General features: G+C 34.4%; 1 protein-coding gene across 1 annotated transcript in view; it reads right to left on the bottom strand.

Moving 5' to 3' along the window:
* LOC150077556 (uncharacterized) overlaps nt 1–13170 on the bottom strand; it is a 212398-nt gene that overhangs the window by 76651 nt on the left and 122577 nt on the right. The window lies entirely within an intron of this gene.

Genomic DNA, 13170 nt, shown 5'->3' with positions numbered 1-13170 from the left:
ATCACTGTACTAGGGTTGTACAATAAGCAACAATATATGGAGGGTTGAGATTCATAGCAGTGTAAGTCAGTCTATTCTGATTTTTGAGAACAAGGTGTTTTGTGTTTGCATTCATAAAAACCTCAAAAAATTTAATTTAATGAATTGTGATACACCTGAAGGTTAAAAAAAAACTAAATATTTACATGAGATTGACAATTTTTGTTAATATTCAATTTTTTTGGTCAGAAATGTTTATATAATTGACTTACACCATTGTTTCTAAGTAGTCTACCTATTTTAAAATGGTAAATTACTGTAAGGTGTTATCTGGACTGTGTTATCAAAACTGATTTCATACAGAAGAGGTTATATTTTTCTCTGTAAAAATTACACTATAACAAAATTTTAAAATACCTGAGCAATAGGCACATTGGGAATGAATTTTTTGTCGAAACAGTTAAGATTGACTTAGTTATTAGACACAAATTTAAATTACACAAAGTTGTTGCAGAATGATCATAAAAATGCTTAGATGAACATAATAATAAATTTAATTATAATGTAAAAGATGGTCGCAAAATTAAAAAAAAAAAATTATAGTTGCTTTTTTTTGATGTTCTCATTTTTTTAAAAAAGTAATTAAAAAGTTACCATCACTATTTGATAATCATAAAACACTGTCACCACAAACAAATTACTGTTTATGCTTCATCTTCTTCCTCCTCATAGTCAGATAACGGACCTATATCATCAACTCTTTTTTTTTTTGAGCTTCTAATAACCTTTAAAGAAGGCAGGGTGAACTGGAGTGATGTATTTGAGACGGTATAGCATGTCTCTTTTCTTTAGAAAGTTCAGCACTCTAGAACCATCATACAACTTTTCTTGTTCAGTACTTTTCAAGCTCTTAGGTTGACCCTCCTTATTGGGTTTGACATTTAGTTCCCTGAAAGGGATGCCTTCATCCAATGTACACTTGTAGAAAATCGTGAACGGGTTTTCCTTTTTCACAATGGAGCCATTGTATCTTCAACCAGTTACCTTTTTGCCTTCAACATTCTTCTTCCGTTTTGTTATGTCTTTTTCAATAGCTTCTGTTTTCAAAAAGTCATCTTGTTGCATCTTTACAACCATAAACTCGTTGTGTGTTCTGGCAGACTTCATAGTATCATACCACCCATCTGGAACAAAGATAATCTTGTTTTTCCAGCTTACTCAATCAGCACAAAGTCTGAGTTATTTGGAAGGTAAGAGTGGCCAGAAACCATGAATTCGTGGTCTATGACTTCAACTGAAGTTTACTGAATCAGTTTTATTAACGATAAGGATATCTTGATGTTCTGATTTTGGCCAGTGCATGTGTCGCTGTATATCATCACATGCTTTTTTTTCGTTCAACTTAATATGCTTAGTCAGGCAAGAAGAAAGTTCTTGTGAGCCTCTGGATGCAATGGTCTCATCCCAAACGTAGTGTAATCAAGGTTATTTGTGATATCATGCAAACTTATCAAACGATGCCTTAACACTACTTATGGGCTAAGGTAAAGAAAACCCACATGAGAAGCATGCAAAAGTTCAATGAAATTTACCAGTAAAAGTACTTTGCCGTAACGGCATTTGTATTATTGCTCGCTCGGTAAACAAACGGTGGATGTTATTGGTCTGGAGTAGAAGTTGAATCCCACACGAGAGTTTGAAACCCTCCCGAAGTGTGTGTGTGTGTGTGTGTGTGTGTGTGTGGGGACGGGGGGTAACCTGACCCTTTCTCTTTAGAATCACTAATTGAAATAACTGAATCACAAACAGAGTCATATTGGTAGTTCTGGCATTGTAAAAAATGTTGGTAATGTAGTTTCACTGGTAAACTTTTTTGAAGTTTGCCGTGCTTCTCATGTGGGCTTCCTTTACCTTTGCCTTTTTTTTTTTTTTCTTAATAAACAATTTATCCACTAGTCCACCAGTGATTCTAAAGAAAAAAGGTCAGGTTACCCCCTCCACTTCAGGAGGGTTTCAATTTCTACTCCTGACCGATAACACCCACTGTATGTTTACTGAGCGAGCAACAATACAAATGCCATTACGGCAAAGTACTTTTACCGGTAAATTTATCGAACTTTTGCATGTTTCTCATGTGGGCTTTCTTTACCTTCGCCCTACTTATGTAGTTAAACTTATGGGTAAACTACGGCGTATTTACACCAATATTACATAATTACTTTCAACTCACAACATATGACTCATGCATTTAATCTTCTAAATATTATAGCAGTACATATTGTGCTTATAGTAGGTCTCAGAAACAGTTAATTTTGGGAATGGCAGGGCTTTTTTAAATCTATTGTGTTCGTATAGATGTCAGAATTTCATCGGTCCTTTTCCCCATCAGTCCTTTAATTGATTTCTTGCTTTCTCTGCTTTTGCCAAAAGCAAAACATGTTACCCCTCCAAATCACCAGGTCTTTCTTTGTCTTTTTCTACATCAATCGACTGTTTATATTTGCCACAGGCCTTGCATGTGTCCTTTTAAGGAACATGAAAATGTAAATTAAATTCTGTGTTGAAGACATGTCTATAGTAATAGTCTTTAAGAGGTTCAGTCTCTTTTTGCTCACACCATTCACGATAAAGCACGTACATTTTTCTTATGTTCAAGTCAGGGCTAAGGAACGTCCCGTCCCGTTCAGATTATCTTTTCAAGTGTACAGGCAGTTCACGCTTTACGTTTTTTTTTTTTTTTTTTTTTTTTCAAGTATCAACAAAATCGAAAACATGAACATTAATTGCAAAAAATGAATGTTAAACATTCATGCAGTGCACCCCGTTTTACGATATTAATCCATACCAGTGACACCATCGTATCGTGAAAATATCATAATGTGAACCCAATAACGCATTGTTTTTTAGTTATTCATTCCAAGACCTTGGAAGTTGAAATTTTCGCTTATATTATAACTAGGCTATTTATCTCTCTAAAAGGTCATTTTATAATGCAAATTGTATTAGTTACCAATTCAAATCATTAAAATGCACACACTTTCATCGTTATCAAATATTCTGTTATAAGAATCAATTTTGAAGCCTTTGTGATATTTTTCTAAAGCACATTCTGGAGGTCACAACCATAAAATAACAAAAACAATTGCACTTTCTAGCTTATTGGGCTTTTCTGTTAGTGCAAGCAATTAAAAATGGGTAGTAAACTCGATAATGTGTAATAATAAAGTAAACTTGTGAAAATATCGATAGCCGGAATTGTGTGGGCTTTTACGTTATTAGGGTGAAATGTGTTTACCCTTCACTGCAATCTTCAATCATATAAAAAACATAACTAAATTTTCAGAATCTTCTCTTCATTCCTTTTTTTCAATTTTTTAAACTTGTTATTCCACGCAAATCATGTTAGTTGCAATTTGTGAGTGATGTTAAAAAAATGCTTATGCATGCTATCGTGAAATTTACAAAGAAAAGAGAAGAGATTATCTTGGAAACGAACGCCTCTTGAAGCATTTCTGAAGAAGATAACTCTTTGTGCAACAAACCAACGAGTGCCTACCCAACAATGAGTGATCAACAACTGTGCATTTAGTCGATGATGATGAAGAATAAACATTCTTTAACATTTGTAAGTCATAAATAATTTCTTTAAATTATAATTTGCTTGATTTTACAGGCTGTTTCAATTTCTTTGGATAAATAAATCATTGTTTAAACATAAACTAATCTCATTGTTGAGAATGTAACCCCCTGTTTTTAACATTATGTCTATGGGAAATAAATTCCTGCTTTATGAGCGTGCGCGTGTTAGAAATTAATTAACTCGTAAAGTCGGGAACTATCTGTAATGACCCTGAAATGCTGGAAAAATATTAATGTGATACTTAAGTAACTGTTTTTGTTTGTCAGTTATCTTTTGTGCCGCTACATGTTTACCCCTTAAATCTTGTCCTGCAGACCTCCCCTTCCTTGCTTTTTCTAAAGCTCTTGTTGCCCTTCCATCAGATACAACAAAAGTGTCGACAAAGAATTTTTTACAAACACGTACTGTGGTATTTTCTTTTTGAATGTAAGACAGATTTGTAAATTGCTTTCCTCCCTAACTGCCATTCCGAGGCCACATTTGATTTAAAGGTTCATGATGTATAAAACTGCATAAATATGCATTCTGTCGAGAAAAATCGGCCATGGATATAAAATTATCATATTGCTTTCTCCCTTTCTCTTCTGTTAAGGACTCTATGCATCTTTTTTTTTTTTACAACCACAATCTAAGTTTTCAAACTGCTTACTTGTATTCCTTTTGAGTTCACATATGCCTGACCCAAATTGCGAAGTCTTCTGGCTACAGCTCTTTTTTGACTCTTTCCTTTTACATTTTCTAGGTCTGAAGGAAGTTTCCTGGCATGCTTAAAAAGACAACTTAAAATCTTTTATTTACTGAGATTTGAACTTAAAAGACATCTTGCTACATGAAAACATGAAATACGAAATATGAAAAGACATATGAAAAGAAAAATCCTACAACAATACAAACTTGAAACAATAACCTCCATCATACAAGCTGTTTAGGAACAGAGTGGTGTAAGTCAGACTTCTTCACTATGATTCTAAACCTTTTTGGTCATACTGTTAACTATTCAAAATAAGCCCTGACATCTCTTGGTTAGAACTGCAACTTTGACTTACTTTGCTATGAAACTAAACAGTGGGCACCTAGAGAAGGCAGAAAATATGAACAGCTCATATTTATAAAATTACTAACTTACACCACTGATTCTCAATGCCCCATATTTATTCATTTTTTGTTATCCTCTTATTTATTTTCATTTGTATATTTTTTACATTTACTTTGCATTTCTCTTCTTGACTCTGTTGTTTATGTGTCTTTACCCTTTTCTCTATATTTCTTTTTTCTATTATCCATATCTTTCTTTCCATTACTTATGACTTTACCCTTTTCCCCCCCCTCTATATTTCTTCTTTCTATTACTTATATCACTTATATTCATTACAGTTGTTGGCTACTTTCTGTCTGTCAGTGGCCCTTGTCCATAAATTGCCCTTCCTTTTTTCACTTTTGCTCTTTTCTTTTTATATAATATATACAGGAAACTCTCCACTGTTTTACATATACTAGAGCAGTGGGGTCCAACCTTTTTCTGTACAGGGGCTGTATTCAAAGTTCGATTTGTTTCGCGGGCAGCACTGAGTGATTCTCAAGAAAAATTAGGTGATACATTCCCATGCCTTATTACATGTAAAAGGAAATTTCTATTTTCATGTTACCGTTTTTATTTTCAGGCTATACATAAAAAAATGCAAATTCCCAACACTTTTATGTGCAACAAATCTGTCAGTGATTTATTTTTTTATATTTTATTAAAATTATAAAAATATGACTTACAAAAGTTTTTTAAAAAATATTTTACTTTTAATACCTTACTTTGCTTTTATTGCTTGCTTTAGAAAATTTAAAACCCGAAAAGGATCACTGCTTTTCAATATTAAGGTGAATAAATAAATATAACAACACACCTAAAATCGAAAATATTATTAAGTATAACACAATACACTAAACATTCACTGAACAAAACTTAACGTTTAATGATATGATTGAGGCTGGATATTTTTAGATAACTGTTCAAAATTTCATTGAAAATTTGTGATGCCAATTCTCAATACGGAATGAAGATGCTCATCTGTTATTTTGTTCCTTTTAAAATATTTATTTGATTTCATGGGGGAAAAAACTTGCTCACAAACATACGTTAATCTGAATAAAGTAGCCATTTTCGTGTCATTTTCTTTTATTAGTGGAAAATCTTCAGATGGGAGAGCCTTGTAGAATTCATATAGTTTATTTTCGCAGTCAATATACTTATTTTTGAACAATGTTTTGGCTTGAAGATCAATAATTTAAAGCTGCAAGCTGGGATTGTAGTTTTCAGCCATAGAAGTAAATGGATTCTCAAACAAGCTTATGTCTTTTTCATGGGATCTTATATCAGCAAATCGACTTTCAAACTCATCAAAAAGTAATTTTAATAATGAGAGGCAACGATTCTTTGGAAATGCGTGTTTCTTTTTTAGCTCGGTACAACTGCCAAAGTGAACTAAATTGTCTCACTCACAATTTGGGATTCAAATAATAACAACTTATTCTGAAATGATTTGATGTCACCATACAAATCAGAGCCCAATTTTCCTTTCCCTTGTAGTTTTAAATTAAGAGCAGTTAAATGACTAGAAATGTCTGTAAGAATTGCAAGATCAAACAGCAACTCCATATTTGATAGTTGTTTCACTGGCTTTCCTTTTTCTTTCATAAAAATATTGATTTCATGGCACAGTTTAAAGAAACGATATAATGCTTTACCATGACTAAGCCATCTCAATAAACTATGTAAAATTACATCTTCGTATTCAGCTTCAATTTCTGAAAGAAATTGTTGAAACTTACGGTGATTAAGGCCATATGATCTTACAAAATTTACAGTTGAAATAACTACATTCATAACGTGTTGGAGATCCAATACTTTGCCACAGAGAACTTCTTGATGCACAATGCAATGAATACTAATCGAAGGTTCAGCTTCGATATCTATCATTTTCTTTGTTATTCTACCCATAAGCCCAATGCTTTTACTAGTCATATTTTTTGCACTGTCAGTTGTGACTCCTACCAGATTTTTAATATTTAATTCTAACTTTTCAATAGATTCGCAAAAATTTTCAAAACAATTTTCACCTGTAGTTGTTCTGTGCATACTCTGTAGATCAGCTAAATCTGCAATTGGTTCAAAATTAGCATTAATTCCATGTATGAAGATAAGGAGTTGGGCTGTGTCATTTACATCAGTACTGTCATCCAGCCATACTAAAATATTTCATTTGTTTTATGGTTTCCATATTTGATAGTTGTTTCACTGGCTTTCCTTTTTCTTTCATAAAAATATTGATTTCATGGCACAGTTTAAAGAAACGATATAACGCTTTACCATGACTAAGCCATCTCAATAAACTATGTAAAATTACATCTTTGAAAGTTGTTCAACAAATTAATGTCTTGTATTACTGTTGATTTCTCTGAACAAATTTCTTCCAAGACTTTTAACAAACACTGTTTAACAATTTCACCATCATTGAGCGGTTTACTTTCAAAAGCGATCAAATGCGAAACTTGATAATTGGCACTTACAACAGATAAATTTTTTGAATGATACGTTTTCAGTGTGTTTTGTTGTTTTCTTAATTCGTTTTGCAACTTTGAACACTTTTCTTTTCACAACACTCCTTTATCTTTATCATAAAATTTATGCTTGGAATCATAGTGTCGTTTTAAATTATATTCTTTAAAAACTGATACAGTCTCCTTACACACCAAACACACTGCTTTTTCGTCGTACTCAATGAAGAAATAGTCTTCAGTCCACCTTTGATTAAAAACATGACACTCCAAATTGACTTTCCTCTTTCAGGACATTTTTAAGGACAATTTTTGAATTCAGTACAAATTAATAATAATTCAATAAAATGGACAAGTAATATCAAAATAATAGAATTTCACTACATGAAAAGATTGAGACACACATAACTGCATTTAGCGTACATACTCATATGGCTGCAGTGGGCTACAGGTACACGTTTGGTACAGTCAAATGCGACTGCAAAATTTATAAAGCACCTATCAACAGATATCTGTTTATTACACAGCTGTCTATTGATAGCTGTGTAATAAACTTCTAAAACTGGTATCAAAGCAACTTCACATGAACAGTCGTAAAATTAACCAGTGGTAATCCTTTACTGCACATAAAGTAATCCTGTAATGTGGGTAGTGGGGAATGTTTATTGCTTCAAATGGATGGAAAGTACTTGTCAATATTCCACCTGGAAAAAATGTCAACTGCAGTGAAGACAGCAACAATAGGTGTTTTATTCCGAGAAGTCCTTTGGAATAAAATCAAAAAGTTACCCTTTATGTTATCAAAGATAATTTGTTACAGTGGGTGAATATAAACTGTTTTCTGCTTCTAACAGATGTAAGTATTTGCCAATATTCCCAAAGGGGATAATCTCAAGACAATGCAATTTAGAAGACAGAGTGGAGTAGTAATGGCTAGCAATCTGGACAGTATTCATTGTGGGGAAATAACCCCTTCTCAAGTTATAGTAAAACCGAGAGAGAGAGAGAGAGTAAATCAATCTTTCAATAGGGTATATCTTTTTCATCATCATCAGCCATTTTCAATCCACTGCAGGATGAAGGCCTCTCCAGCAACCTTCAAGTTCCTTTAGTTTTGTGCAATGGCCATCCATTTACCACTCATGAATATCATATGTCCATCTCTGCATATCTTTTTATTGCAGATCAAAACAGGAAATGCAGACTTTGAACAATATGTGACCCTGGATGATGAATTTTTTTTGGCTTGTACTAAAAATGAATTTCTCCCTTTGTGATAAAATCAAATGCATTACAAGGATATATTGAAATACTTTTTAACAATAGAAATAATAACAATATTTTGTGAAGAATCCATTTTGTGAAAATTACAAAATATTGAAATTTTTGTAACAATATATATATTACAAAAAATAATCCGTTATTCACAGCGGATGATTTTTTTTATTCTTTTGCACACCATTTTTCGAAGTTTATAACAGAACTAACAATAAATATATTTTCTTGAAATTTTGTTAGATCAAATATACACGCAGAAAACGTGATGTACTGAAATATATATTTATATATTTTTTTAATGAAAACCCCAAACACGAGAGGTATTAAAACTTATAGTACTTAGTACCGTGCTTGGGTTGGAGGTTGAGAAGACGAAAGAAGATATTTGTTGACTTTAGACTTGAACTTCTGTAGACTGTAATTTTCAGGAAATATGTATGAAGGGAGGTTGTTCCAGGAAACAGCAGTTGAATGAATAAACAAGGAAGATGAATAGTTGGTTCTGTGAGTTTGAAGGTGGATAGTAAATGGATGTTGGCTGGTGGCTGCACGTGTTCGAACTGTTTTGAAAGAGAGAGCAAGAATTATAGAAGCCAATTCAGAGAAACAGTGTCCATGGATTAGAAAAGGCATGCAGCAGAAACAGTATGTCTATGAGACAGCGAGTGAAGAAACTCTGTTACAGAGGAGTCATTAATTAACTAACTGCCCTCTTCTGAATGGAATCTAGAAGCCTGAGAGAGGTTTTGGGGGCACAGCCCCAGATGTGGGAACAATGTTACATAGTAGGGTGAATTTGCAATTTGTAGAGAGTGAACAGCTGTTTGGAAGAAAAGTAATGCTGAGAGCAAAAGAGAAAACCAAGTTTTTTAGGTGCAGAGAAAGCAATATTTGTAAAGTGCTTATGCCTAGAGAGATTAGAAGTCAGGGTAATCCTTAACAGAGATACATGATCTTGTCTAGAAATTGGAATGTCATCGAAGATAATCATAGGAACAGAAGAATCCTTTTTATGAGATATAAGACAAGACTGAGTTTTAGAAGGATTGAAATCAACTAAGCTGTCTATGCCCCACTGTAAAATTATCTGGAGATCAGCATTTAAGGAATTGGTAGTGGATATTCGAGAAGTTGAAGCTGATTGAGCAGGGCAAGGTTTCTCAAAATGGAAAGTGGAATGCAATGTGCTATCATCGGCAAAACTATGGATAGGATTTCCAGTCAATGGAAGGACGTCATTAATATACAAGAGGAAAAGAGTGGGGGAAAGAACTGAACCTTGGGGGACACCAGCATTAGTGGAGAAGTTAGAAGACAGGTTTGGTTTTGGGTTTTTTTTTTTTTTTTTTTATAGGAGCATTAGCAACTAAGGATATATTTCTCCGGGACGTGCAGTGGTCATGCCCTGACCTTTCCGCATTTGGTGGTGACGGGATCGAACCCTAGTCTAATCAAGAAGTGTGTGCTATGCACTGCTGCTCCTTCCCACCTGGCTACGGAGGCGCCGTTAGAAGACAGAGGGCCATCTACCATCACTCTCAGTGAGCGATCAGAGAGAAAACTGGATAACCAATTACAAAAAACAGTTGGCAAACCATAAGATGGAAGCTTGTTTAGAAGACCTTTATGCCAAACATGATTGAAAGTCTTTGAGATGTCAAGAGCAACTGCTTGTGTTTCACCAAACTTTTCCATAAATAGGTAACATAAGCTAGAATATCACCAGTGGATCGACACTGACGGAATCCATACTGGCGATCGTTGATCAGATGGAAGGTTTCTAAGTAGTTTAAGAGTTGCAGTTAATTGATTTCTCCATTACTTTAGGAAGAGTAGAAGTAATTGCAATGGGACAATAATTAGATGGAAGGGATTTCATGAAGGGATGGAAGGGATTTAAGAAAGTGAAAAAAGCGGTAAAGAACAGAAGTAAATTCAGGAGCACAGGTTTTGAGAACAAGTGGAGAAATACCATCAGGAACTGGAGCTTTCTTAGCATCAAGATTGGGCGCCTCCGTAGCCAGGTGGGAAGGAGCAGCAGTGCGTAGCACACGCGTCTTGATTAGACCGGGGTTCGAGCCCGTCACCACCAAAAAAATACGGAGGATGCGGAAAGGTCAGGGAATGACCACCGCATATCCCGGAGCAATATGGCCTTAGTTGCTAATGCTCCTAAAAACAAACAAACAAACAAAAACAAAACAAAAAAAAAGCATCAAGATTCGTCAAAATCCTTTTGACATCCTTTTGACAGAAGACCACAGGAGGCATTGAATGGAGCATGCTGGGAATGGTGGGAGGCATTTTGCCAAGATCATTAATATGAGTTGGAAGAAAAATGGGACACTAGAAGATCAGCTTTATCCTTGGCTGAAATGACAACAGAACCATCTGGTTTCTACTCTTAGTTTTCCTAACACAGCTCATGTATCTACTTGTTCCACTATGACTCCCATCAGTTCTGGAAATCTCCATTGCCTTGCTTTCCAGGCTGCTGCTCATTCTAATAGAAGCAGTGCAAGGATCACTTCTGTCTCTGCCTGCGCCACTGTTAACCTTTTAGTCTGTGCATTTCCCCAAGCTATCAGTTTTCCGACCCACCTAACACTGCCTCGATAGCATCAGTAAATATTTTTGCACCCTTTCTATTTAAGTGTATTCCATCCCTGTAGAAACAGTCTCTCCTGTCAACAAGCACAGACTAGGCTGAAAAAAATTCTACTCCCTGAGCCCTGCACAATCTTTCCACGGCCAAATTGATAAATTTGGAAGCGCTATCCTAGATGTGGGAACAACATTCCACAGTAGGACAGATTTGAGATTTGTGCAGAATCAATAGTTTTTTTTTAAGAATATGTGAATCACTGAAAGCAAAAGAGAAAACCCAGTTTTTTTAGATGCAAAGTAAGTAATATTTGTGATGTGCTTATGCCAAGAGAGATTAGAAGTCAGTGTAATCCCTAAGAGAGAGAGATATGAGATATTGTTTCGAAATCTGAGCATCTGAGAATCCTTTTTGTGAGATATAAGACAGGACTGGTTTTTTTAAGAAGGATTGAAATTAACTGAGTTATCTTTGCCCCATCGGAGAATTACCTACATATTTGAGAAATTAAGTTGTTTGTACAGGCTAGGTTTCTCAAATTGGAAAGTACTATCAATGTGCTATCATCAGTAAAACTACGGATGGGGTTTCTAATCAGTGGAAGAAAGTCATTAATATACATGAGGAAAATAGTGGGAGAAAGAACTGAACTTGGGGAAAGCCAGCATTAGTGAAGAAGTTAGAAGACAAAACCATTTACCATCGCACACAGAGAGATCAGTGAGTGATGTTGGAGTGAAAACTGGATACTCAATTGTGAAAAAAAGGTCAGCATTCTGTAAGATGGAAGCTTGTTAAGACCGTTATGCCAAACATGATCAAAAGCCTTAAAAATTTCAAGAAAATGCCAAGGGCAACTACTTCAGTTTCACCAAACTTTTCCATTGAATTTGTCTATAGATGAGTAACAATGCTAAAATATCACCAGTGGATCAACACTGATGGAATTCATATTAGCAATCACTGATCACACAAACAGTTTTGACATAATTTAAAAGTTATTAGTCGTTGGATTTCTCCATTACTGTGGAAAGAGAAGAGGTAAATGCAATAACTCAAAGGGAGGGATTTGTTACCCTTTTTAGGAACTCACTGGATATGAACAAATTTCCAAGTGGAAGCAAAACAGGAGTACTCAGCAGCACAGGTTTTGAGAAATGTGGAGAAATACCATTAGGACATGGAGCTTTCTTGGCATCAAAACTGTTCAAAATTCTTCTGATATCCTTTTAATAAGGGAGCACAGGAGGTATTGAGCAGAATGTACTGGGAATAGTAGGAGATGGCTTACCAAGATCATCAATACACAAGTTTGAAGAAAGGCAGGATTCTAGTAAGTTGGCTTTTTCTTTAGCTGAGGAGGCAACAGAACCATCAAGTTTTAACAGGGGCAAGAATATAGATGGTCAAAAGCGGCCAACAGCTTTGGCAAAAGACAAGAATGCTCGACTACCATTTGAACAACTAGCAAGTTTTCTACTCTTAGCTTGTTCAAAATCTAGTTTGGACTGATTAATAACTGCTTTATAATTGTTGTGAACTTTAGTGAAGATAGAAAATGAACCTAAAGATTTGGATGTGAGCCAATTATAATATATACAACATTCTTATTTTGAACGGCCTTGGCACATTTATTAGAAAACCAAGTTTAGATAAAAGACAAGATTTTAAGGTGTAGCATGGAAAAAAGGATTTCATCCTTAAAAGAATTTCACTAAAACAATTTGAGCAAATACTGAAGATTTAAAACAGTACTCCAACCAAGGAAAGGAAGAACAGAGCTCTCCTCATTAAATGAATGATAGATTGATGACAAGGTATATGGAGAACATGATATTAGGGGTAAGAACTTTGTTTCACAAGATGTTTAAATAAAATGCATTTTTTTTAAGCGAAAGCAATTATAGTAATTGAATTTGCTTAAAGAATATTATATTCACATAATGTTAGCTTGATCAAGTGTTGCAGAAGATATTTAAAAGGTTTTTAATTCAGGCTTTTATCTTCTCTAATCATTATAGTTTTCAAAAATTTATATTTGTCCCAATTATAGGCATCTTTGCTAATGAAACACTTATTTACAAAATACACATGGAGTGTTATTACTGATTGAAATTTCTTT

Source organism: Mastigoproctus giganteus, chromosome 12, assembly GCF_048544385.1.
Source record: "Mastigoproctus giganteus isolate SK-2022 chromosome 12, ASM4854438v1, whole genome shotgun sequence".
In the NCBI taxonomy this organism is placed as follows: domain Eukaryota; kingdom Metazoa; phylum Arthropoda; class Arachnida; order Uropygi; family Thelyphonidae; genus Mastigoproctus; species Mastigoproctus giganteus.
The sequence above is the reverse complement of the archived record's forward strand: the minus strand, read 5'-3'. Positions and strand labels throughout refer to the sequence as shown.